Source organism: Ovis aries, chromosome 10 (assembly GCF_016772045.2).
Source record: "Ovis aries strain OAR_USU_Benz2616 breed Rambouillet chromosome 10, ARS-UI_Ramb_v3.0, whole genome shotgun sequence".
Taxonomy (NCBI): Eukaryota; Metazoa; Chordata; class Mammalia; order Artiodactyla; family Bovidae; genus Ovis; species Ovis aries.
The window spans coordinates 18258912-18286762 of record NC_056063.1 but is presented as its reverse complement, the minus strand read 5'-3'; the positions used below and the strand labels follow the sequence as shown (position 1 = coordinate 18286762).

Genomic DNA, 27851 nt, shown 5'->3' with positions numbered 1-27851 from the left:
CTTCCCTACTAGAGAGCAAACTCCAGGAAGGCAAAAAAAAAAAAATCTGTTTTATTCACCTTAACATCCTCTAGAGGGCTTAGCACAGGCAGGGGCTGAACCATAATACAACCTATTAATAGTTATTAATGGGTCAATTAATATCTATTAATTCCCGTTAATAGTTATTTCTTTTAGTTAAGAATTGCCCTATAGCATTTTTGTAATAGGAGGAGAAATTGCAAACAACATAAACGTCCATCCATAGGGCACTGGCTTTTGGCACGTCTGCGCAACGGAACGACCCAGTGTCACAACTAAATGGAATGAGGACCTGGAAAAATGTAATAATTTGTGCAACGACCATCTCAAGTCAAATAATATCTATCTGTTTCAGGATCTCCATTTTTTACAAAACAAAACAACGACAACAAAAATCCCCGAGCGGATGATTGAGAGAGATATGAGGTGAAGAGATGGAGAACTAGATGAGCAGAGAGATCAGTTTTTTGTAATTCATAGAAATCGGAAGCCCTGGAAAGCATGAGCCATTATCCACAGTATTTCTGGTGAGTGGGGCTGTAGGGAGTAGGCTGGCTGTGAGACGAAAGCGCTTCACTTCTTACTTTTATTTCTGTACTGTTTGAATTTTTAGCAGCAAATAAGTATTATTTGAAGTCATTTGAAAAACAAGAGGAAAATATCAACTTGAAGTTTGGGTTTGCTGAAGCTGCCTTCTGTTGGGCAGATAACCCGATATCCCATATTTCTCAATTTCACGGCCTTTCTCCCTGAAAGAGCTTCTGGCACTGAACAAGCTAGAAGGGACAAAGTCTTCCTTTTTTCAGAGTAAGCATTTGGCCGGATTCAAACTGACTCCCTTGGGCATCTCCCTGGGGCATCTTTCCAGGACCTTGCTTTCTAAACTTGGTATATTAATGCGCTGGGACAGACTCCCGGGCTGACTCTGGACGTTGTCAAATATCTCTCTGGTAACTTTCCTAGGCTTTCTGGTCTCCAATGAGACTTGGGCCTTTTTCAGTTGTAAATTAGCCTGGATCAAAATTCAGGCAGGAGGCCCCACAGCCCCTGAAATCCCTCCGCTTTCTTTCTGACCAGGGCATCCGCACTTTCTTGAAAATCCTGCTCTACCCATGAGGAGTGGGGGCTGGGGTGGGCAACTGTTGCGGTGGGGGGGGGGGGGGGGGGGGGGGGTGCGTGTGGTCTGGATCATCTGAAATAACCGCTGGACTTATTTCTGAAGTGACTCCTCTCTTGCCTTGACCAGCAGGAGAGATGTCATTTGTTTTCTACTCTGTGTATAGGTTGGCCTGCTGCCAGCATGATCCTCTGAGCTGAAGAAAACTGAACCGTCTCTCAAATGGAAAGACAAGGGGGAATGTGTGTGAATATTATGAATCAGTGCACTTTCCTGTGATCTGGCCTGGCCCATTTTTAGTAGGGGGTTGGTTTAGGGTTAGTTTGTGGTTCCAGAAACTTGCCTACAGTCCAAAGGAGGAAAGAATACCCTCTGGTGGTTAGAGCACATTCCTGCAGGAGACACCCTGGACACCCTAAATTTCAGCCTCCCATCCCCACCCCCGGCCAAGTTGGTCCTGGGACACATGAGCATTATCAGTCAAAGGAAACCACGCTTAGAGAAATCAGCTCCACCTAAATCTTCAGTGATATAAAGAGACACAGGCAGTAATATTTCCATTTCCCAATTACACTTTTTGTTGTTGTTGTGAGTTACTGGGTTATATGTTGTACAGATTAAAATGCTTCATTCTGTTATTTTATTATGGAAAAATTTCTCATCATGATACAAACTATCGACCTGGACTGGTTTTTTATGTGTACCATTATTGATGATGTATCTATCTATCGTTATGCTCATTTCAGGACCATCTGGGCTTTCCAAATGTATCTATTCTCATAAGAGACTTTGTGGGCTCAGAAAGTATTACTAGTCCTGCTGATTGCTGTGATATTCAGAGGTATTTGTGGTCGTAGGTTCTAGTCTTCTTGTTTATCTGTTCTGTGTGTGCTAAGTCACTTCAGTCGTGTCCGACTCTTTGCAACCCTACGGACTGTAGCCCACCAGGCTTCTCTGTCCATGGGATTCTCCAGGCAAGAATACTGGAGTGGGTTGCCATTCCCTTACCAGGGGATCTTCCCGACCCAGGGATTGAACCCATGTCTCTTGCGTCTCCTGCAGTGGCAGGCAGATTCTTTACTGCTAGCGCCAAGCCACTTGAATTGTCATAGTTGGCCGGATTGCCCAGGAGCGTTATCAAAGCAGATGCTCTGGAGAGGCACGGAGCAAGCCTGGTGTGGAATGCTCAGCGTGAGACGGACTTCCCGTGGACCCTGGACTTTTGCCTTCCTGAATCGCTGCCTTTTGCCTCTCCCTTTGGGAATCGTGCCATCAAGGTCACTGTTTCCTGTTCCAAATATTCCTTTTAGTTTCTGTTTTGTGAGAACTCTGTACAAAGCTTTTTCCCTTGACCGTCTGTCCTCCCAGGCCTGAGATGGCTTCTGTAGTGAGCAGAGTTGAATAAACTCAAGGTTCCTTCTCGAGAAGTGGGCATCATTGCCTGCTTCTCCACTTGTCACCAGAGAGTGGAGTGTCCTTGGAGAGGCTGTGGCACCAGGATTTGAGAGGAGAGAAGATAAAGTAGGTGCAGTCCATTAGTTAAGACCTGCATTTGCTTCTTATCAAAATGTGCACTGGCCACCTGCTAAGTGACCAGCTGTCCAGGTCTGCCTGGGACTGAGACACAGGACTTTCGGTGTTGAAACTGGCAAAGTTCCGGGTGAGCAGGACGAGTGGGTCACACCAGTGTGCTTTTAGGACTCTGTGAACCTGCTTTTGTTCCTCTCTTTCCCCAGATCTGATGAGGCCTGTTCCTTATGCCTCCTTGAAAAATCCACAATGTTTGAAAACAGTCACACACTAAGGATTTACTGCCTTTCGAAAGTGCTAGCCATGAAAAACTTTTCATTTGAGTTAAAAGTTACACAAGCATGAACTTGTGTCAGGCATGCCTAAACCACTCTACTGCAATGATTTATCATCATTTATAAGCACGTTGTCAAGGCTGACTGTTTCGGACAAAGTCCAGTGGTGGGGCGGGGGGAGTTGAAGGGATAAACAGATCAACCACAGAAATTACCAAGTGCTGGGCGAGTGGTGTGGGAGGCCAAAGAGCAAAGTGATGACTGTGGGCTGAGACAGCTGGGAGAAGCTTAATACAGGAAGTGGGATGTGGAGAGGGCTGGAGAGGACTCTGCGAAGAAAAGGTAGCTTTAAGTGAGAAGAGCCTCTTCCAGGCAGAGGAAACAGCTGCCTATAGACCCAGGAGAGCAGTGTGTGGGAGCTGCCTAGGCTCCTTGCCCTGAAGCTGAGCTGTCAGATGGGTGATCAGTTGCAAGAGGGTGTGGAGGACCATCCCTGTGTTTCTGTATCGAGGCTTTTGCAATTATTACAGGCACACGGAGCACGCCTTTTCCAGACAGAGGGAGCACTTCTTTCTTCTCCTGTCCCTCTGCCAGCTTTTTTTATAGGTTAGGCCCAGCCTCTCTAAAGAATTACCTGACTGTCTCAGTAAATATTTGGGGTGCAAAGTCCTGGAGCATTGTCAAAACTCTGTGTGCCTGCTCCACCCTTCCTTCCTGAGGCCAGCGCAGGGTGGGGCAGCCCGCAGAGTGTGGGCAAGGAAGCTATCCTTCACCTCCCTGTAAACAGGCTTAGACACAGAGACGCAGAGCATCAGCCCCGGCAACCCCATCCTCAGCAAACGCAATGGACGTTTTCTATGTGAAATGGGCTGGTTAATGACTGTCTGTCTCCCTGACACATAAAACAGGAACCGCTCGGTAGTGGACCTTCAAAGACCTTATCACAGATTGAACGTAACATTGTGCCTGTGGGTTTGTCATTTAGATGTTACTGTATCACAGTGAGTGTGGAAGAGGTTCAGGGTGTACCAGAAGTGGAATCTTCCACCCTTTGGGGCCTAGTAGGTGGTAACCAGTTTTTGTTGTATCCTCGATGGCTACGCCATTCTTTTAAGGTGTGGCCTGCCCCCTTACCTCCCATCTCAATGGCGTGGATTTACCTAAATGACCTTTTTCTTCCACAAATCCCATTGTTCTTTAGTGAAGGGAACCTCTTTCAATGCAGCAAAGACCCTGTGAAGATGTGTCTGTGAACCAGGTAACTGCCAACATAAACGGGGTCATGGGAGACAGAAGCAAAAGCAGAAACTGCCTTCCATGAGATTTGGGAGAAGGGATACCAGGAAGGTTCTTGTACCTCGTCCACCAGCTTTTGACCTGAAAAATTCCTTCTCGTGATGCTTTAGTCTCCCAAATACTTCTGGGAAGATTATACCTTGCCTTACTTTCACACTAAAAATCTGTATCACTATTCTCCTTTTGTGAGGAATAGACAGGGCCTTGAGTATTTAAAGAGAAGAACCCATAGATACGAAAAAACACTGCCAAGTTTAACACTAATGAGCTGCCACTAACGCTAAGAAAACACTGACGAGCCTAGGCAGCTCCCACAAGGAAGTCTTAGCCTCTTTAAACCAAATCTGTATCTCAAGTTTTCTGCAATTTGTCACAGTTTTTATTTGAAACGGTTTGAATTACAGCAGCACTCAGAAAAACTCTCTTAGTTTTCTTGTTTTGGGTTTGTTGCTTCTTAATACTGTACGGTCTTCCCTTCTGTCATTCAATTTCCTTCCCTTGCTCTCACACTCTTTCCGTAAACTATTTTAATCTGTCCTATTTCCGATCCTGAATTCCCACCTTGGTCCCCACTGGTTGTGTTTATTTTTTAGCTCACATGATCCTTTCTTGGGTCGAGAGAGACCTGACTGCCCCAAGATATAACTCTGTCCTTAGAAGACCAAAAATCCGAGGTGAAATCATTGAGTTAATAACTGCATCCATTAAAAATATTGTGATCACCCTCCTGCTTTCATCGGTTTTATCTGAAGACATAGGTTGGCAATTAATAGTTCTATGCTTAAAAAAATGGAAGAGAAATTCCAGTAGATAGTGTGGACTAATCAGACACATTTTTCTTGTTTTAAAAAAAAGTAGCTTTATACTTCTTTTGGGTTTGCTGTTTCTTAATCGTAGCTATAACTGAGACATCTCTCCCCATCCTCTTTGTCTTGGGCATCTTCTTACCCATGTCTCTTTATAAATCATTATTATTATTATTATTATTTAAACAACTTTCCAATGGTTCTGCCCTTGTAATGTCAATTAGATCAGTATCATTTGAATTGAATCCTAAGGTATGGTGTTTGCTATTAGGTTAAACGTTTCCTTGGAGTCGATCCAGTTCTTTTTAACCTTTTTTGATAAGTAATGGCTTTCAAAGTCCTGGCTTGAAGATTCTTGTTTTGAATTAGGAATTTTTATCTCTACATAATTGGAACAATCCCAGACTATATGGACATGGCCCAAGTCTACTAGACAGTTGCCCTTCATTATAGCGGGGCCGCTTGAAAGCCTAGAGGGGAATTCAGGCAGCCCTAGCAGACCAGGCGGCCGAACCAAGAACATCCAGAGGCTACTGTGAGACTATCCTACCACTCCCCTTAATCCAAATTCAGCTGCCAAGTCACACTGTTCTCTCAAAGTTCAGTTAGTCCTGGTTTATGGCTCAACGCACTTTGCATGGATCAGTCCACTAGCCCTTGGCATTCCTCTGAGTCAGGAAGCTGACAAGTGGAACGAACCCAGCTTCCAAATGTGCACTCAGAGGCATAGAAAGCTTAAATAACTGCAACAGGATTACTAATTCAGGCAGCAAAGCCATACACACTTGGGAACCAAGGCGGTATCAAAATGTTCCATAGGACCCAATGTAACGTCCTCCCCAGCACTGGAGCTCCTGTAAGTAGCAAATGCACAACTCTGTGACAAGATAAAACACCTCTGCATGGACTCCTTCTCATTCCAACACTCAGAAGTAAACAGGCTGACTTTAGGCAACATCATCCATGTAGCAGAGTTTTGTCTCCTGGGCCATCTTCTCTCCAAATCAGTTTCCTTTCAACTATGGCCAAGAGTTTGAGCAAGCCCCGGGAGATGGTGAAGGACGGGGAAAGCTTGGAGTGCTGCAGTCCATGGGGTCACAGAGAGTCGGACCCGACTTAGTGACTGAACAACAACAATAACCAGGAGTATGGACTCTGGGACTCGAAATGCCAGAATTCAAATATTGGTCTCACCCCCATGACCCTGCTGCTGCTGCTAAGTCGCTTCAGTTGTGTCCGACTCTGTGCGACAGAGTCCCATAGACGGCAGCCCACCAGGCTCCCTCGTCCCTGGGATTCTCCAGGCAAGAACACTGGAGTGGGTTGCCATTTCCTTCTCCAATGCATGAAAGTGAAAAGTGAAAGTGAAGTCACTCAGTCGTGTCCGACTCTACGCGACCCTGTGGACTGCAGCCTACCAGGCTCCTCCGTCCATGGGATTTTCCAGGCAAGAGTACTGGAGTGGGGTGCCATGGCCCTGAGCAAGTACCTAATCTCTCTGTGACTAAGCTTTCTCATCTGAAAAATAGGGATTAGTAAGAGTACCTTCCCCAGACAAAGCACTTTGGGAGGGAATGAGTTAATCCATGAGCACATTTAGAACAGAACCTGGCCACGCGTACTCAGTAAATGTTAGTTATCCCTCTTGTCACCATGTAATATGCTTTCCTTCCTTGGGAAGACCTCTGGTGCCAGAGCCCTCTCATACTCTTACTTTTTCTTCCTATGGAAATAGCAGAGGATCCAGTATCAGCCATTAACATTTTAGTGAGAAAGAGTTTCATGTTACCTCTGCCAGCTGGCTTGCTTATCAAGCTTTGTCTCTAATTGTGCAGATAATTACTGTTTATGGCTTTCTGGATACCATAAATGTTTTGAGGGAGTGCTGAAAGGTGGGTGATGAGAACAGGAAAAATCTCAATTGCCCTTGACCAAAACCCTCTCTTTAAAACAAACCAACAAACAAAAAAACCTAAATCCCTTCTCCATCCTTATCGTGTTCCTTCCTGCCTTAACATGAATCGCTTTCCCTTCACTCACCCTAGTATTTTATCCAAGACCTCCAATTGCCAGGAATGCAGGGTCTGTTTTCATGGGTCCTCTGCTTTGTCAGTTACTTCTGGTCTAGCTCTCTTCACCCCAGCCCCGCTTTGCTGAGATAATGCTGTTGTGTGGACCTAAAATGAGAAGACTTAACCTGTAGAAGTATAATTTGCATACATAAAAGTAACACAGGCTGCATATATGATTACTTACCAATTAAGCCTAATTGTCTACCAGCATAATAATATAGCTCTGTATTATTAAGTCCTAATAATATTAACTTCATTAGTCTTTATTTGGAAATGGCAAAACTCTCTTCACGTATATTGGGCTTTCCTAATTAGTTGCTGTCATAACCTTATCATTTGATTATAGCCTTGTCCATTGTGGTTTTGCTTCCAGGCAAAACAAAAAGTTTAGGTAATTATTTCATCTAATTCAGTTCAGTTCAGTCGCTCAGTCATGTCCTACTCTTTGCGACCCCATGAATCGAAGCACGCCAGGCCTCCCTGTCCATCACCAACTCCCGGAGTTCACTCAGACTCACATCCATCAAGTCCGTGATGCCATCCAGCCATCTCATCCTCTGTCGTCCCCTTCTCCTTCTGCCCCCAATCCCTCCCAGCATCAGAGTCTTTTCCAATGAGTCAACTCTTCGCATGAGGTGGCCAAAGGATTGGAGTTTCAGCTTTAGCATCATTCCTTCCAAAGAAATCCCAGGGTTGATCTCCTTCAGAATGGACTGGTTGGATCTCCTTGCAGTCCAAGGGACTCTCAAGAGTCTTCTCCAACACCAAAGTTCAAAAGCATCAGTTCGTCGGTGCTCAGCCTTCTTCACAGTCCAACTCTCACATCCATACATGACCGCAGGAAAAACCATAGCCTTGACTAGACGGACCTTAGTCAGCAAAGTAATGTCTCTGCTTTTGAATATACTATCTAGGTTGGTCATAACTTTTCTTCCAAGGAGTAAGCGTCTTTTTATTTCATGGCTGCAATCACCATCTGCGGTGATTTTGGAGCCCCCCAAAATAAAGTCTGACACTGTTTCCACTGTTTCCCCATCTATTTCCCATGAAGTGATGGGACCGGATGCCATGGTCTTCGTTTTCTGAATGTTGAGCTTTAAGCCAACTTTTTCACTCTCCTCTTTCACTTTCATCAAGAGGCTTTTAGCTCCTCTTCACTTTCTGCCATAAGGGTGGTGTCATCTGCATATCTGAGGTGATTGATATTTCTCCCGGCAATCTTGATTCCAGCTTGTGTTTCTTCCAGTCCAGCATTTCTCATGATGTACTTTGCATATAAGTTAAATAAGCAGGATGACAATATACAGCCTTGATGTACTCCTTTTCCTATTTGGAACCAGTCTGAAATTCAACTCCCAGCTATTTGCTACATGGAAGAGACATAGGGTAAGGAATGGAAAGGAGAAGAGAACAGAGGGGAGGGTATGAAACAAAAATTTCTCCAGGCCTTCCCCTTAACTTCACCACCCAGAGTTAATATTTTTAAAACACAAGGTTTAAAAGAAGCCAGTGATTCACAGACTTAAGTTCCAGTCATCTTTAAGTGACAATCTAATTCCAAAGCCTTTTTCTTTTTTAACACAAATAGAGATTACACTTCATGCCACCGTTCTAAATGACATAAATAACTTAACAGAAACAGTGACTAATTTTTCTTTAGACCTCTGAGCAAATTTGACAAGGTTGTTAATCTCTTAGTCTGTTTTCATATCTGCTCATCACTCTTTCTATGTCCTTTGTTAAAGCCCCATTATTTGTAGTTTTTAAAATTTTATTGGAGTATAATTGCTTTACAGTGCTGTGCCAGTGTACTTTTTATGTGAAGTTCACAGGCACCCAGATTTTTCACTGAGCATCTTAGCAACATTCCATTGTCGTTGTTCAGTTGCTAAATTGTGTCTGACTCTTTGCGACCACATGGACTGCAGCACACCAGGCTCCCCTGTCCTTCACTGTCTCCCTGAGTTTGCCTAAATTCACATCCATTGAGTCGGTGATGCTACCAAACCATCTCATCCTCTGCCACCTTCTTCTCCTTTTGCCTTAAATCTTTCCCAGCATCAGGGTCTTCTTCAAAGAGTCAGCTCTTCACATCGGGTGGCCAAAGGATTGGAGCTTCAGCTTCAGCATCAGTCCTTCCAATGAATATTCAGGGTTGATCTCCTTTAGGAGGGACTGGTTGGAGCTCCGTGCTGTCCAAGGGACTCACAAGAGTCTTCTCTAGCACCACAGTTTGGAAGCATCAATTCTTTGTCACTCAGCCTTCTTCATGGTCCAACTCTCACATCCTATTATATATGTTTTAAAAGCTTCTGTGTCTATTCACAGTGACTCCAAATAACAGATTTTATTTCCTCTAACCTAAGGTCTCCTCCTAAACTGTTTTCCTTGGCAGTGTCAATTATGTACCCTTCACATAGGTTCAGGATCATACCAGCTCAGATAGACACCAAATATTAGAAGGAGCTTCAATGGAGCCACCTTCAGATGTTGTCTGTGGTTATTACAGCATGAATGGGCCAGAAGTAAAGTATTGAACTCACTATAATCAGGTTAGGACGTATGGCTTTTAGTTTTGGCCGAATAAAGCAATTGTTTCCAAACTACATTCTGTAAAAACTTTGGAGGCTCAACAAGAGATTCTTAAGTATCTTAGAAGGAAAAGAGTGTATCTGAATATATGTTTTTGATTCGTCTCATGAGTTCACGCTACTGGTAATTATGTAGGAAAAATAGCTCGTGGTGATGGTGGCGGTGGTGAGTCACTAAGTTGTATGTGACTCTTTGTGACCCCGTGGATCCATGGGGATTCTCCAGGCAAGAATAACTGGAGTGGATTTCCATGCCCTTTCCATGACCCAGGGATTGAACTTTGGTCTCCTGCATTGGCAGGTGGATTCTTTACCACTGAGTCACCAGGGAAGCCCAGGAAACTTGGGAATGTTTGGCCAAATGTGGTGCAATTCAAAATTTATCATTCAAGTCATATTTTATATGAATGCTAATTTCCTGAGTTCTTATTGTAAAAGTGAAAGTCACTCAGTTGTGTCCAACTCTTTGTGCCCCCATGGAATTCTCCAGGCCAGAATACTGGAGTGGGTAGCCATTCCCTTCTCCAGGGAATCTTTCCAGCCCAGGGATCGAACCCAGGTCTCCCTCACTGCAGGGGGATTCTTCACCAGCTGAGCCACCAGGGAAGCCTGAGTTCTTATTATGTGCCAGCAGTTACTTGGATTACTTTCATTAATCTTAACAATTCTGTGATCGGTGTTCTACTATAGAAGAAGCAGAGACTTAGGAAGTGAAGAGGCTTGCTCATGGTCTCAGAGTAAAAGGCATCTAAGCCTGGATTGAAACCCTAGCATTTGGCTCACATGCTCTTAAAAATGGTGATTTGCTGCATCCTTAATGGTTAGAGCTGACAGCAGTAGAATAATCTATATATTCAAGCTTTCCCTTTGTACAGTATGTTTGACCCCGCCCCTCCGATATCCCCCACCCTGTTGAATGTGTAGATTATAAACTTGAAATTTCAGATCTTCATGTGAACCATGTAAAGCACTGGGGAGTGGAGAGGTTTCCCTTGTACAGCTGTGTTTGTATCTGCTGCTTTCCATGCAGTTAGTTGAGAGCCAATCTATTTTTTCATGTTCCACCGGCCAGTAGAAAGGAGAGACTGCATTCTCTAATGACCATTCTTGTGGCACAACCTTCTCTCAAAGGGCCTTGGGTCAGTGCTGCCCAGGGAGGGGACCCTGCAGTCCCTCCCTCCCCACAGCTTTTTAGCCCCTGGCAGTACAGATGGAAAAGAATCTGCCTACAATGCAGGAGACCTGTGTTCGATCCCTTGGTTGGGAAGATCCCTTGGAGAAGGGAATGACAACCCACTCCAGTATTCTTGCCCGGAGAATTCCATGGACAGAGGAGCCTGGTGGGCTACAGTCCATGGGGTCCCAATTAACATTTTCACCTTTCGCTGCTCTGCAGACTAGTGAGTTGTCCCTGGAGGCGCCCTCTCCTGGCTGTTTCCAGGTCTGGCAGGTTGCGGTTTTTTTATTACTCTATGTGGACAGGCTCAGTCTGAGATGCCCTGGAGGTGAAAAGTTTATGCTTCCGGTGCCCTGCAGCTGCTGACCTGACCAAATCCCTTAGTATGAAATACGGTCCCCTGGCACTCACACTGCCACCCTGAAGTCTTCAAGCTAACCCCCACGGCCTCCGCTCCCAAAGCTCCTCCACCCCTCACTCCACCATTGTCCATCCATTATAAGTGACCATTTGGAGGCTGTCATCTCGATGACTGTTCAGTGGGCGCTAGAACCCTGTAAGCCTCCCACCACAGGCTGATGGAGACTTGCCTCTCAGGATTACAAATCCATAGTCAAGGAGAAGCGCCTTCTGTCCCTTTGGAAAGCCCTGAAGCCCTTCCTAGTTCTTGATCGCCACAAGGCAACCTCATTTACCCTACAGCAGCTTTCTTTCTGGAGTCCCAGCAGGACGGATTAGGAGAAACTGTGGTGAAACCAATCCATGTTTGCTTTTTCTTTAATGACTCTAAAATCGGATCCCTCCTCAGCGACTCTTTTGGGCCCCAATCAGTCTCTTTTTCCCTTTAACCTGAGCACCATTTCTGCATTGTTATGTCATTTATTTCTTTAATGTCACGAACCCAAGATTCATCTGTCTACCCCCTATCTGTCCATCCACCCCTCTAATTCACTGAACCCCTTGCTCACTATAAGGCATTTATTGAGCCTCTCCTATGAGGGGTATTCAAGCAGCTGGAGTTACAATGATTAATAATACACAGTCCTTGGACTTCCCTGGTGGTCCAGTGGTTAAGAATCCACCTGCCAGTGCAGGGGACGTGGGCTCGATCCTTGGTCCAGGAAGACCCCACATGCCACGGGGCAACTAAGCCCCTGCACACAACTACTGAAGCCCAGGTGGCTAGAGCCTGTGCTCCGCAATAAGAGAAGCCACCACAGTGAGGAGCCACCTCAGTGAGAAGCCAGTGCATGGCAACTAGAGGGCAGCCCCGCTCCCCACAACTAGAGAAAGCCTGCTTCCAGCAAAGAAGACCCAGCACAGCCAAAAATAAATAAACTTAAAAATTAAAAAAAATAATACACAGTCCTTGTCCTTGAGGAGCTAAAAGTCTATTGGAAAGGTTGAAAAATAGTCTGGCAGTTACAGTTATCATAATGTAGTAAGTGATGTTGCTGTCTTTCAGAGTACCGGGGTGGGGGGGTGCGGGGGGGGGGGAAGCATGGGCAAGCAGCCTTGGTCTTCCCCTTCTCTCTTTGAGTATCAGGTATATTCCATCTCATTGTGACTTCTGACCAACCTCATTAGGCTCATCACAGCCTGGGCTAAAGTCCAGTTTATAAAAGGAAAATGGAAAACCCCACACCCTTTGATAATGAATCAACTCATTTTGGAAGCGAAAGTAATACTGAGAGAAAACATGTTTTCCAGCTTGAGTCAGGTTTTCTTCCTTTACTCTTTAAAATGAATTACCCAGAGCACTGGGAAATGCTAATATATGAATTATCAGGGTCCTTACCAGTTAATCCCAAATATTTATTCTGAATTGCAAACTCACTTCCCAGGCTTCAGTGAGTGCATTGCAGTGTTTACAGTTAAGATGTCTCAGAAGAACAGTTATTTTGTCATGCACCTTAACTCAACATGCTGATGAAGCAAGCTACCTGATAGTTCTTTCTTGATGTTCTAGACCCAGCAGGACAGTCATATTTCCAACGGGTCTTAACTCGGAACATCTGTGCTGCTTCATTACACCCTATGTAGATTCTCAGAATGACCTGGACATAGGGTTCGCTTTCCCAAGAGCAACATTTTGCCCTTCATCCTACTGCTTCTAAAATGTACCTTTAAATTAAAAGTCATCTCCTTGGATCCCCAATGCAGTCAATCCTTTCCCCCTGCAAGACATCCTGATATTTACAACAAGCACTCTGATTATGCTTGGCCCATTGTTGGCCTGACCCAATATTGGCTCAAATGCCCATTCATGTTATAGTAAGAAAAAAAAAAAATTCTTTTGGATAAAAAAGTGAATACAGTTCACACCTGGTAGATTCTAGACCCTATACTAAGCACTTTCACTTACGTTGCTTCATTTAATTCTCAAAATAACTCTATAATGTGGGTAGAATCTTGCTTGGCGCACAGAAGATGCCCATAAAGCATTCACTGAGTGAAGAAAGAAATTACAGTTCCCATTTTACAGACTAGAAAACTGCAGATAAAAAAGGTCATGCCTTTTGCTTGAGATCACCGCCTCCTCGTTCTCCAGGCCCCCTGGACGTGCTTCAAAGTGGAATGTGTTCAGGAAGACTTGGGCTGCATCACCATCTGATGCCCTAAGGATTTTCTAAGTCATTGTAGGCAACACTTACTAAGCCCCCTTAAGTAGTCAAAAGTCCTTTAATCCTCAGCTGTGAACACATAAAGCAAGGCTTTATCTTTGTTAGATAAAGGTCTCTGCTGAATCTCCTTGGTCTTGGATATCAACCATCCAAAGATGCAGAGAAACTCTTCAGAAAATTCACAGGGCAAAATTAATTTTAATGACTTCAATTTACATAGAAGTGAAGTGAAGTCGCTCAGTCGTGCCCGACTCTTTGCGACCCCATGGACAGTAGCCTGCACGAAGCTTCTCCGTCCATGGGATTTTCTAGGCAAGGGTACTGGAGTGGGTTGCCGTTTCCTTCTCCAGGGAATCTTCCCTACCCAGGGATCGAACCCAGGTCTCCAGCATTGTAGACAGACATTTTACCATCTGAGCCACTAGGGAAGTCCATTTACATAAGAGCCCATGAAATAACTATAGTCTACAGACCCCAAATCTCTGCCGCATTGCTGTTGGTCTGCCTTGCTGAGTCCTAACCTTTGTCTGGGCTTCAGGACCCATCTCCCTTCCTCCTCCCTCCCAGTGTACCCACTGGGTCCTGATCTTTCCACCCAAAGCTTATTCCTATCTGTGGGTCACTGCCTGTGATCCATCCCAGCACCGAAAAGACTTGTGTGCCTCCTCCGGACTTATGAAAAAAAGCAAGGCCACTCTCTCGATTTCAGCCACAGTCCTGTCTCCTTTTCTGGATTCACTATAGCATTAGTCGGCCCTCATGGCGCTTATTGTAGGGTCCCTCATCTTGTCTTCCAGCTGGCTTGGACAATTATCACCCCCTCATTCTCCTAAACATGTCAGGTAAGTGGTGGGCATAGAGGCAGGTGGTATAAAGTCCTATTAAGTACTTCTGATAAGCACACCCGTCCCCAACCAAGCACCAAATAAAAGAGGAACCCTGACACGCTCTCCTCTTTCATGGCCTGAGTTCTGAATTTCCCCTGCACAAAAGAAGAATCTTGCTGCTGGTGGCAATGTTTACAGCTTTCTTTCCACAAACTGCACTACAGCCTGTGTTCCACAAACCGAACCAGCCCGAAGACAAGCGCTGCCTGTTTCCCCAAGACCTCTCCCTTCCCCTGTGTTGCCCGCCTGAGTTAATGACACTGCCTCCACTGGATCACCACCCAACCTCCTCATTCACCTTTTCTCCATCCCTCACCTCTCTCTTTTCTCTCTCTTTCCCTCCTCCTCCTCTCCTTTCCCTCTCTGTCTCTCTCTCCCTTAAATTCAGTCAGCCAGTCCTTTTGTATTTTATCTACTAAATACTTCTTAAATTGTCTATTCCTTTTTATTCCCTACATCTCCTGTCTTGGTTCAGACTCACATTACACTAAGTCCCCTACATATGTATAAGTTCTGTTGCAAGAGCACGTTCATAAATCTAATTTTTTTTCATTCAGTCCAACAAAGTTAGTCTAGGAACCCAGCTAACACAATAGGCTGTATAGTACTGTAATGTAGTAGGTTTATAATACTTTTCACACAAATAATATGTACAAAACAAACACAAAAACAATAAAGAAAACATTCTAAACCTTACAGTACAGAACCAGTAGTACGACTGTAAAAGAGCTTCTTAGCAGTACCCACTACATCACTGCTGCTTTTCCACGTGCTTCTGGACTTCCCGGGCTTGAAATAAAGCTCCTGCACCACTGTACCCTACACAGTCCTGCAGAGTAAAGCACACAGAGGCACAACCCCCTGTAGAGCGTGCATGCACGTGAGACAGTGTGAACGGACTTACGTTATTGAACATGTGAACACACGTTCGCAGTTTTGAAAGTTTGTAGCTTGAAGGTTCATAGGCAGGGGACTTACTGTCTTGCTTTCTTAGACTGTTGCAATATCTCTTTAACTGGTTGTGTGTCCCAACTCTTGTTCCAAACCCATTCCTCACATGGTTGTGTCACCCTCTTGCTAAACATCTTTCAGTGACTGATAAAACCACGTCCAATTTTATTGCTGATTTCTAGCTTAGAATCTCATCAGAAAATAATGATCTATAAAATCTCTTTTAGGATATTCTGTTATTAAGATTCTCTTTGTACCTAAATGCATGATCTATATTAGAAGATTCTCCAACAACACAGGAAAGGGTGTGTATTTTCTGTTTCTGATTTACAGAAAGAAAAGTATATATTCACTATTTACAGTGTTCGTATCCTAACCCTGTTTATGCTAAATTGATTTCATGATTATATTCTTCAATGTCTGGTTGGTCACTTTTTGTTTGATATTTGGAATTTTAAAAGCTAAGTATTTACAGCTACAATTTAACAGTGTTTTGTAAAAATTTCCATTTCTAGTTTTTTTTAAAGTTGGAAGATACACTGTTGCATAATTTTTGCATCTTCTTGTGACTAAAACTTTTACCAATATTTATCTATAAAAAAGAATAAGTCTAAGATTTTTATCTTGGAAATAAAAATGCCCTTCCTGGAATGGCTTCTCTTTAAATCCCCAGCCTTCTCTTCAGCTGTGACCACTTTATATTCTGATATTAATTGTACAGCCTGCTACAAGTGCTTCGGAACTTTTCAGATACACCTAAAATTTTGCTGGTCCTAAAATTCCCTGCATAACTATGTTTCAGGTTTATATCTGATGTAACTGTTATAACCGAACGTAACTGTGTCCAGCTGTGATACCTTGAACCCCTAGCTTAATCTAAATGCACTTTGTAAACTCATAGCACCCGTGCTAACCTGCTTCTCACCACATTATGTAATCTGTGTATACGTCTGGGTTCCTCACCAGACTTTAAGTCCTTAAGAACATGGAGCAGGCCATCCTCTCTTTTCGTCCCCTCACAAGTTCTGAAACTTGGTAGGTTGTTCAGTTTTCTCACGCTGTACCTCACAAACAATTTCCATCCACCAGCTCAATCTGAGCCTTATCTCATCCTATCCCATCCTCATCATGTCCAATATGATTATCATCTTGGGTTTCCATCAAGCCTTCACTCCCTTTTACTGTTTGACCTGACTTCTCCAGAATATTCATGAGTGCTTCTTGGCAAGAGCCAGCTTCTCTCCCCTGTTCTTTTTCCTCATCCTTCCTTGGGCCACCGCCCCCGGATTTGTGGTCTCTGGCCTCAGAAGTGGTTTCTTGTGATTCAACCCCTGGAGAAGGAGTTGGAGAGAGATCAGACATCACGACCGTTCAATGCTTTTTGTTCTCCAAGGCACTTTTTGATCGCAGTTGGACTCATCGAATTGAAAAACAGTTGATCCGTGGACAGGGACATCTACAAACACTCAGAAGTTATAGTTCTCATTATAACTGCATCAGTTTGCCTTGCTTTAATTAATGACTTTCTTGAAGAATTAGTTTGTATAACATAATGGTTGATTCAGATTCTTTTAAGTTGCAAGGAGCAAAACTCAGTCAAGCTAGCCTGCATGTGGAGGGGGAGAAGCTCCTCCATATGGAGCAATATGAGAGACAGGGTCATGAGAATTCATGACTGGAACACGTGATAAAGCTGAAGCTTATGGGAACTGAACCTAGAAAGTTGCCAGGAAGTGGGCTGGCCCCAGGGACGACCACTCACCCCCATCCCTCTCTCAGGGGCCATATCATCTCCCTCTTCCCACTATCCTTTTCTCTCCCTGTTCTCTGCATATCGTCCATCTTCTTCATAGCATCTACACATGCTTGGGTTTTGCTCCTTTATTAATTCAGCTTATATAACCCATCATGTTCCCTTTATTCTCTCTCCGCATCAATTTCATTCTCCCCATATTTTTTTGGCTTGATTTCCTTAGCGAGAGTTGGCTCCAAGTTATCTTTTTAAGCTGTGGATGAATGTATCTGTAATCAGTCAAATTTGCTCCATTTCCATGGCTACTATTTTGGTCAAATCACAAATATCCCCCCAAATTAGTATAATGACTTTTCCTACCACTGTCTTCCCTCATTCCCAATCCATCTTCCATACCCTTCAGAGAATTCCCATCACCTTCATGATAAAGTACAGATGCTTTAACACCCTGATGTGACTCTTCATGATTTAGCCTCATGACCTGGATCCTTAAGTACATTTCGGCCTCAGTGCTTCCCACTTCTCAATGTTGTACTCTGCCTCTCATCTTTCTGAAAATATTTCTTAAAATGCACCACATTCTCTCTTACCTCTGGCTATATGCCATTCCTTCCAACTGGAAAACTTCTACAACTGGTCTTCTCCTACTTAATCTTCAGCTCTCAGCTTAAACGTCACTTCCTCCAGGAAGTCTTCCTTGACCAGGTTACTTGACTACGCTGCTGTATGTTCCCCTAGCACTGCACTTTCCCTATCATTAAGTTCCATAATAAGCAAGGAACATGTGTATTTTGCTCATCTCTGTATCCCTAGGACATAACAGGCACTTAATAAATACTTAATAAATGAGTGAGGGCCCCACCATAAGTCACTGGTGCTGTTAGGCACTGGGGATGTGAACAGCTCGTGACAAGCGGATGCACCTTAATTCTAATTGACAGATCTGAAGTAGGTTGGTGAGAAGAAAAGCGGCCCTTGGTAGGGACTAAAGTCCTGATAGGCAACATGGTTGAAATATTCAGCACCCTGGTGGCTCAGCAGTAAAGAATCTGCCTGCAATGCAGGAGACCCAGGCTCAGTCCTTGGGTTGGGAAGATCACCTGGAGAAGGGAATGGCAACCCAGTCCAGTATTCTTGCCTGGAAAATACCATGGACAGAGGAGCCAGGCGGGCTACAGTCCATGGGGTCCCCAAAAAAGTTGGACATGACTTAGTGGCTCAACAACAATAGCAAACACACAAAATCTGATCTTTTTTTATGACCCTGAGTATTACATGACTTTACCAGGTTGTAGGGACCCCATGAAATTCAACCCAAAGCCACCTACTGATCACCCTCTCCACTCCCATTGTAACAAAATTAGAATACCAACTCCTTGCTGTGACCTACAAGGTTTCACATGATGGGGCCTCTGTCTGACACTCACCTCATCCCACATACTCTGCCTCACTCACTGTGCTCCATCCTGCAGGCTTCCTCAAACACTCCCAGGTATTCCCTGTCTCAGGGCCTTTGCATTTCCTGTTCATTCTGCTTGGAATGAACAGAATGATCCCCAGATCATCAAACAGTGAGAACTTCCTTTTCATCTTTTGGTTCTTAGCTAAAAATCAACCTCCTCAGTGATGCCCTCCTTGGGCACCCTGTATAACATGTCACCCACCCCTTTATAACATTTATCATAAACTAAAATTAAAATCTGAGTGGTAAAGAATCTGCCTGCTAATGCAGGAGATTCGGGCGGTTCAATACCTGGGTTGGGAAGACTCCTGTGGGAGGAAATGGCAGTCCACTTCTGTATTCTTGCCTGGGAAATCTCATGGACAGAGGAGCCTGGCGGGCTATAGTCCACGGGGTTGCAAAGAGTCAGACACGACTTAGTGACTAAACAGAAACAACAACAACAAATATCAGATAGATTTGCTTATTAATTCTCTGCCTTCCCCATTAGAAGGCAAGCTCTAAGAGGGCAGAGAATTCATCTGACTCATCCTCTACTGCGTCATCAGAATCTAGAGCAGTATTCAGGATCATAGCTGCTCAATAAGTTGCTGAAAGAATGAATGAACAGGAAGACTTGCACCCAAAGTTGGCACAAGATTTCTTCTATTTGGACCCTCTTCAGATTTTTTACTGCAATACAGTTTCCCGAGAGAAATGCAAAAAGGGGACAGTCTAGCCAAATATATGCCGACTATCCCTACCGAGGCCCCTGCGTCATCTGCTGTTCCCTGGGGCTCCCCCAGGCTCCCTCATCCTGCCCCCATCCCCATTTCTGACTTGACCTTCTCTTCTGGTAATTCAGGGCAGTGCCAGACCTCAGCAGCCTTTCTTTCCCCTAATATTTTGGGCCACCCTGAGCCTGCCTGGGCCCCTGGGGTGCATGCCAAATACAAAATGCATGTACATCAAGTGTGACTTGGAATAAGAAAGAGGACTGATTGGAGCTTTGTATCCCTGGACTTCTCCCCACTTCACTGTCCTTGGTGCAAGACTGGGGATGGGCCCTTCACTCACACTAGGGATGTAAAGTTTTCTGACAATACGCCAGGCTGCGAGTAATCCAAAAGGCATAGGTTGCGAAGAGATTGAAATATGCAAAAATCTGTTAGAATGGTCCCTTGCCAAGTGATATTTGTGTTTCATAATTCCACCACTTCACATCAAAATCCAGCACTAAACACACAGCAGGCTGGATGTCTGAAGACTCAGAAAAGAACCACTGACACTACTAAAATCAAGGGATCTAAGCTCCCTTTGAAACTGCAAAGCCTTTGTTGAGGAACGTCATGGCTGTTCTGCCAGAACCCGAGGCAAAACCGGAGAAATACCTTTGGGGCACTTTGTACAGCCCACTGGCCCGGCAGGGGCTTGTGTACATCCAGTCTTGAAAACGGATCGCCTGATCATGCAGCAAATGAAGCTTTATTATGCATTGTCTGGTTGAGAAGAGATAAAAAGCATGGATCAGATGGAGTGAACTGTGGCCAACGTTTGGAACGGGCTTTCCAGTGAAAATACAAGTTCTTAACGAAGAGCGGCTTGCAGTTTCAGATCTCCTAGGAGAGAGAATTTGGGGTCTGTAATTAGAAGTTTTACATCAGGTGTTAGGTTCACAAAATGGGCAGGGCACATTCTGGAAGCCCAGCCCTGGAGGACAGCGAGTCAGTGTGTTCACCGCTGGCCGGGCGGCCCCAGGGGAGCGACTTGCGGGGAGGGTTGTGACCAGAGCTGGCCGAAGCTCTTAGTTATCCAAGAAGAGGCAAGGACCAAGCCCCAGAGAGTCTGGAAACACAAAGGGGCCACTGTTCTCCCTGACCAGGGCCAAGAAACCGCCTTCAACCTCAAGCTTTTTACTCAATTAGCAGCAAACTCATCTGTATGGCTTTAAGGGTAAAAATCTGGCCAGTATCAGAAGCAGATGACACGAATGCAGATGTATTTGAAAGTTATCAGAACAATGGGAAACGATGATGATGTTGTTGTATCAAGACGGCTAAACGGCCTCGAAATGTGGTGGTTCTGAGCATTCTTCATCAACGCTTCATCTCCTCACACTTGAGTGTTTATCTCTTTGCTTTTGCGGGGAGGCGTTACACAGACTCATTTGCCTACATGGTCCTGTGGTTCATTCCGGATTGTGAAACATTCAGAGAGACGATGGATGAAAGCAATCTGAAGCCAATTTTGCCAATTGAACTATAGGGTTTAGCTCACGCGGTGTTTTCCTCAATTAAGTTAGTAAACATTGATTGAGGATCTGCCTATCATGTGAAAAGCTGATACACAAAAATGAACAGGATTTGAAACGCGAGGAAATGAAAATCAAACCAGCAGCCTGGAGATTATAGTTAATCTTCTCTGAATTGTCTCCACAGTTCGAGACAGGAAGTGAACTAACTTACTAACAGCCAAAAAGGAGAATTTTTCTGGGAAATCTCCCTCAGTATAGCCAAAACAAATATTTTGATCTGGGAGAAAACAAAAGTTAAAATGAATGTAACACTGACCTTCACATTCAGATGCTAGATAAGCCAAAAAGCTTCGGTAAAAATACTGAACATTTGCTCTGTGGTAGGTACTGGTTTTATGAAATTAAAAATATGTGTCCTTAAATGTAAGAACAAATTTAAACGTATTCTGTCAAAAATGGGTATTATACAAAAGCATGTTCCTTTTCCTCAAACCTCGTTTCGTTGCTGTTATTGTTGTTTAGGAATGTTAAATGGAGAAAAAATAAAAATGATCGTAAGTGAAGTTCTTGAATTTGGCAGAGTCTATCATGAATTACTTGAGTACCAAACAAAGAAATATGGACAGGGTGATGGTAGAGTAGGTGGATTTTTGTGGTTAATAGTTCATACCCCAACAGCACTGATTTATTAATTGATGGCTGCTGTGTCCCAGAAAATCCTTGAAGACATCAAGGCTATTGGGCTAACTGGAATATCACACATCTCCAAATACACATTCACAGATTCTGGGACGTGGACATATCTCTTTGGAGGTTCAAAGAGATTCAAATGTGTAGTGAATTTACTACTTAATCCTCCATATAAATGGACTGAATTCTCCATTTAATTCACTACATGTTTGAATCAAGAATGGTGAGACATCTGAACCATTCTCTTTCTGACATTGATTCCTTATTCTAGTTCTTCTTCCTTCTATCCCTGCCTACCTTCCTGCCCCATGTCCAACACTTAGCCCAGCCAATTTCTACCTTCTTAAGAGTTTCTGAGGGCATCTCTTCCAGGAAGCCTTCCATGACCACTGCAGGTCCAGCATTCAGTGTGATCCCTGGCACATAAAGAGCTCAATAAATATCTGTTGAGAGAATAAATGAAACTATCAAACCAGGCCAGTGATGATGCCCACCTTCTCTGGAGTTACTGAGAATGGTAAGTTTTCAGTGATGCCTGGAGAATTTCTAGCAGGAGATGAGACTAATATTAGAAGGTTTATTAATTCTAGAAAACCTTTTCATTGAAACCACACCATGAATATTTAAAGAGAAGCAGATGTTTAACCTAAACTCCTTTTTATTTTCAAGGCCCAAGAATGTAGGGAGTTAAAAGACAAATTGCTTAACTTTCCACCGGGCTAATGACTTTAATTAACACTGAGCAATTTTGGACAGTGGGAGTTTTTTGCCGTGTTGTGTTTTGGAAAGAGGAGGATAAGGTTCTTCTGATGAAAGCTTCCCATTGTAACCAGGACAAGGAAGATAAGGGGCCTTGTTCAGCCTGTAAAACTTTTCCTGATGTAGAGCAATGCCAGTTGGATTGAGTAGAGAGAACTCGGCTTATTAAAAGCAGTTAAAATGGCACATTCTGAGGCTTTGTAATTGATTTAAAAATTGAAGTTGCTGGACTTTCCTGGTGGCGCAGTGGATAAGAATCCACCTGCTAGGGGCTTCCCTGGTGGCTTAGTGGTAAAGAATCCTCCTGCCAATGCAGAAGACATGGGTTCGAACCCTGGTTCCAGAAGATCCCACCTGTGTGAAGCAACGAAGCCTGTGCACCACAATTACTAAGCCTGCACTCCAGAGTCCAGGAGCAACAACCACTGAAGCCCGCACCCTAGGGCCCACGCTCTGCAGAAAGAGACGCCACTGCAGTGTGAAGGCTGTGAGCCACAGCTAGAGAGGAGCCCCTGCCTGCCACAACTAGAGAAAACCCCATGCGGCAAGGAAGACCCAGCACCGCCAAAAATAAATAAATAAATCCATAACATTTTTTTTTTTAATAAATAAAACTGAAGTTGCTAACACAACATTGTAATTCAACTATCAGTTCAGCTAAGTTGCTAAGTCGTGTCCAGCTCTTTGCAACCCCAAGGACTGCAGCACGGCAGGCTTCCCTGTCCATCACCAACTCCCGGAGCTTACTCAAACTCATGTCCATCGAGTTGGTGATACCATCCAGTCTCATCCTCTGTCGTCCCCTTCTCCTCCTGCCTTCTTTCCCAGCATCTTTCCCAGGGTCTTTTCCAATGAGTCAGTTCTTTGCATCAGGTGGCCAAAGTATTGGAGTTTCAGCTACAGCATCAGTCCTTCCAATGAATATTCAGGACTGATTTCCTTTAGGATTGACTGGTTGGATCGCCGAGCAGTCCAAGGGACTCTCAAGAGTTTTCTCCAACACCACAGTTCAAAAACATCAGTTCTTCAGTGCTCAGCTTTGTTTATAGTCCAACTCTCACATCCACACATGACTACCGGAAAAACCATAGCTTTGACTAGACAGACCTTTAGGGCAAAGTGATGTCTCTGATTTTTAATATGCTGTCTAGGGTGGTCATAGATTTTCTTCCAAGGAGCAAGGAGTCTTTTAATTTCATAGCTGCAGTCACCATCTACAGTGATTTTGGAGCCTCAAAAATAAAGTCTGACACTGTTTCCACTGTTTCCCTATCCATTTGCCATGAAGTGATGGGACCAGATGCCATGATCTTAGTCTTCTGAATGTTGAGTTTTAAGCCAGGTTTTTCACTCTCCTCTTTCACTTTCATCAAAAGGCTCTTCAGTTCCTCTTTGCTTTCTGCCATAAGGGTGGTGTCATCTGCTTATCTGAGATTATTGATATTTCTCCTGTCAATCTTGATTCCAGTTTGTGCTTCATCCTGTCAAGCATTTTGCATGATGTACTCTGCATGTAAGTTAAATAAGCAGGGTGACAGTATACAGCCTTGACGTATTCCTTTCCTGATTTGAAACCAGTCTGTTGTTCCGTGTCCAGTACTAACTGTTGCTTCCTGACCTGCATACACATTTATCTGGAGGCAGGTCAGGTGGTCTGGTATGCCCATCTCTTGAACAATTTTCCACAGTTTGTTGTGATTCACACAGCCAAAGGCTTTGGTGTAGTCAATAAAGCAGAAATAGATGTTTTTCTGGAACTCTCTTGCTTTTTCCATGATCCAGCAGATGTTGGCAATTTGATCTCTGATTCCTCTGCCTTTTCTAAATCCAGCTTGAACATCTGGAAGTTGACAGTTCATGTACTGTTGAAGCCTGGCTTGGAGAATTTTGAGCATTACTTTGCTAGCGTGTGAGATGAGTGCAATTGTGTAGTAGTTTGAACACTCTTTGGCATTGCCTTTCTTTGTGATTCTTTGGCATTGCCCCACAAAAGACTGACCTAGACTTGCCTGTGAGTGTCCAGGTGTCTCTGGTGGGGGCGTGGGTGGATGGTAGGCTGCTGCAGGGTTGGGGCACTGAGTGCAGCAGTCTTTGCGCAGGACCTTTTGAAGGAGGTCACCATTATCCTCATTACCTGCACACATGCTAGCAAAGTAATGCTCAAAATTCTCCAAGCCAGGCTTCAGCAATACGTGAACTGTGAACTTTCAGATGTTCAAGCTGGATTTAGAAAAGGCAGAGGAACCAGAGATCAAATTGCCAACTTCCACTGGGTCATCAAAAAAGCAAGAGAGTTCCAGAAAAACATCTACTTCTGCTTTATTGACTGTGCCAAAGCCTTTGACTGTGTGAATCACAACAAACTGTGGAAAATTGTTCAAGAGGTGGGAATACCAGACCACCTGACCTGCCTCTTGAGAAATCTGTTTGCAGGTCAGGAAGCAACAGTTAGAACTGGACATGGAACAACAGACTGGTTCCAAATAGGAAAAGGAGTACGTCAGGCTGTATATTGTTACCCTGCTTATTTAACTTCTATGCAGAGTACATCATGAGAAATGCTGGGCCGTATGAATAGCAAGCTGGATTGCTGGGAGAAATATCAATAATCTCAGATAAGCAGATGACACCACCCTTATGGCAGAAAGTGAAGAGGAACTAAAGAACCTCTTGATGAAAGTGAAAGAGGAGAGTGAAAAGTTGGCTTAAAGCTCAACATTCAGAAAACTAAGATCATGGCATCTGGTCCCATCACTTCATGGGAAATAGATGGGGAAACAGTGGAAACAGTGTCAGACTTTATTTTTGGGGGCTCCAAAATCACTGCAGATGGTGATTGCAGTCATGAAATTAAAAGACGCTTACTCCTTGGAAGGAAAGTTATGACCAACCTAGATAGCATATTGAAAAGCAGAGACATTAGTTTGCCAACAAAGGTCCATCTAGTCAAGGCTATGGTTTTTCCTGTGGTCATGTATGGATGTGAGAGTTGGACTATAACATTGATGCTTTTTAACTGTGGTGTTGGAGAAGACTTTTGAGAGTCCCTTGGACTGCAAAGAGGTCCAACCAGTCCATTCTAAAGGAATACTCAGGACTGATTATTCATTGGAGTATTCATTGGAAGGACTGATGCTGAAGCTCCAATACTTTGGCCACCTGATGCGGAGAGCTGACTCATTTGAAAAGACCCTGATGCTGGGAAAAATTGAGGGCAGGAGGGGAAGGGGATGACAGAGGATGAGATGGTTGGATGGCATCACTGACTCAATGGGTATGAATTTGAGTAAACTCCGGGAGTTGGTGATGGACAGGGAGGCCTGGCATGCTGCAGTCTTGGGGTCGCAGAGTCAGACATGAGTGAGTAACTGCACTGAACTGAAGTGAGTTGAGGGAGGCTGCAGGCAGTGTGGCTGGGTGGGTGGGGGTGTGGATGAGGAATCCCAGCTTGCTAATGTCTTTTTAGACACCCAAGTGGAGGACTCTCAAGTAGCCGGGAGGAGCTGCATTTGCAAGTCTGAGTGCAGAGGACAGATCTGGGCAGGAAATAAAAATTTGGGAGTCAGTTTACAAGTAGCATTTAAAGCCACTGGACTGAATGACGTGATCTGAAGTGAGCCAGATGGAGATGAGAACCTAGAAGTGGCCCTAAAATGCTCTTCTGTACATAGGCCACTTGGGCTTCCCTAGTGACTCAGATGGTAAAGAACCTGCCTGCAATGCAAGAGACCCAGGTTCGATCCCTGGGTTGGGGAGATCCCCTGGAGAAGGGCATGGCAACCTACTCCATTATCCTTGCCTGGAGAATTCCATGGACAGAGGAGCCTGGAGGGCTACAGTCCATGGGGTCGCAAAGAGTCGGACATGACTGAGAGACTGACACGCTTTTTCACTTCCATAGAGGTCAGGAGGAACCAAGAGGAAGCAGCGAGTGAGGTGCAGAAGAGAGATCAGTGAGGAAACAGAAAAATGAAGAGAGTCTGGCATCTTAGAAATCAAGTGAAGAAAGGGTCATCAAGTAGAAGCGGGTGATGGACTGTGTCCAGGCGGCTGAGAGATCAAGCACAGTGAGCACTGACCTTCACATTCAGCAGCACAGAGGTCCTTGACGACCTTTACCAGCTGAGTTTAGGTGGGGGATTAGAGCTGAAAAAACGAACTGAAATTGACAGGAGGAAGGGCTAAACTTGGCAACAAAATAATCTGATCTCTTTGCTGCTCAGGGGAGCAAAGAAGCCAAGCAGTTGCTGGTGAGGGAAGTGGGCTCAAGAGAAGATTTTCTTGACAGGAAAAATAGCCCCCTTGGACTGCAAGGAGATTCAACCAGTCCATTCTGAAGGAGATCAGCCCTGGGATTTCTTTGGAAGGAATGATGCTAAAGCTGAAACTCCAGTACTTTGGCCACCTCATGGGAAGAGTTGACTCATTGGAAAAGACTCTGATGCTGGGAGGGATTGGGGGCAGGAGGAGAAGGGGACAACAAAGGATGAGATGGCTGGATGGCATCACTGACTCGATGGACATGAGTCTGGGTGAACTCCGGGAGTTGGTGATGGACAGGGAGGCCTGGCGTGCTCTGATTCATGGGGTTGCAAAGAGTCGGATACGACTGAGCGACTGAACTGAACTGAATGATAAGAATGAGTAAAGGATGGAAATTACCACAAACTCAGTTGCTTAAACAATATAAAAATTTCTCACTGTTACAGAAACTGGAAGTCCAAGGGACTTCTCCAGTGGCTCAGCTAGTAAAGAATCCACCTGGCAATGCAGGAGATACAGGAGATGTTGGTTTGATACTTGGGTCAGGAAAAGTCCTTGGAGGAGGAAATGGCAACCCATTCCAGTATTCTTGCCTGGGAAATCCCATGGACAGAGGAGCCTGGTGGGCTACAGTCCATGAAGCTGCAAAGAGTTGGACACGGCTGCGTGTGTGTGTGCCCGTGCGCGTGTGCACACACAAACACAATGGAAGTCCAGGACCAGTGTGGCAGCAGGGTAGTCTTTTCTGCAGCCTCGTCTTGGCTCGCAGACGGCTGTCCACCGCAGGTGCCTCCCGGGAGTGAGACGGCAGTATCCTCACACCATCTTTGCTCTGTGCTTGCACATCCCTGGTCTCAGTGTGTCCCCATGTCCTCTTCTTATAAGGACACCAGTCATATGGGATTAGAGCTCACCCTAACAGTTTCATTTTGACTTAACTACCTCATTAAAGGCCCTACCTTTAAAGGCAAAGGGACTCAGTCATACAAATACAGGTATCCATTCTCCCCCAAACTCCCCTCCTATCCAGGCTGCCTCATAATCTTGAGGAGAGTTCCCTATGCTATAGAGTAGGACTTTGTTGGCTATCCATTTTAAATACAGCAGTGTAGTATGTATCCTTTTGGAATCAATAGATTGAGAAAATACTTTACACTCAAAGTTACCATGAATTCAGTTATCATAGTTCAGTTCAGTTCTGTTCAGTCGCTCAGTCGTGTCCGACTCTGTGACCCTGTGAATCACAGCACGCCAGGCCTCCCTGTCCATCACCAACTCCTGGAGTTCACTCAAACTCACGTCCATTGAGTTGGTGATGCCATCCAGCCATCTCATCCTCTGTCG

At 44.5% G+C, this 27851-nt stretch overlaps 2 long non-coding RNA genes across 2 annotated transcripts in view; one reads left to right on the top strand and one right to left on the bottom strand.

Moving 5' to 3' along the window:
• The window catches only part of LOC121820421 (uncharacterized), a 41999-nt gene that overhangs the window by 10096 nt on the left and 4052 nt on the right, over positions 1–27851 (bottom strand). The window contains exons 2-4 of the long non-coding RNA XR_006060915.2: positions 21825–21928; positions 19933–20160; positions 18854–18985 (exon numbers count right to left, since the gene is read on the bottom strand). This is a non-coding gene — a long non-coding RNA (uncharacterized LOC121820421). The remainder of the gene's footprint in view (positions 1–18853; positions 18986–19932; positions 20161–21824; positions 21929–27851) is intronic.
• LOC121820423 (uncharacterized) lies at positions 226–9297 on the top strand. Its single transcript, XR_006060917.2, has 3 exons — positions 226–548; positions 635–828; positions 1305–9297. It is a non-coding gene; the product is annotated as an uncharacterized LOC121820423 (long non-coding RNA).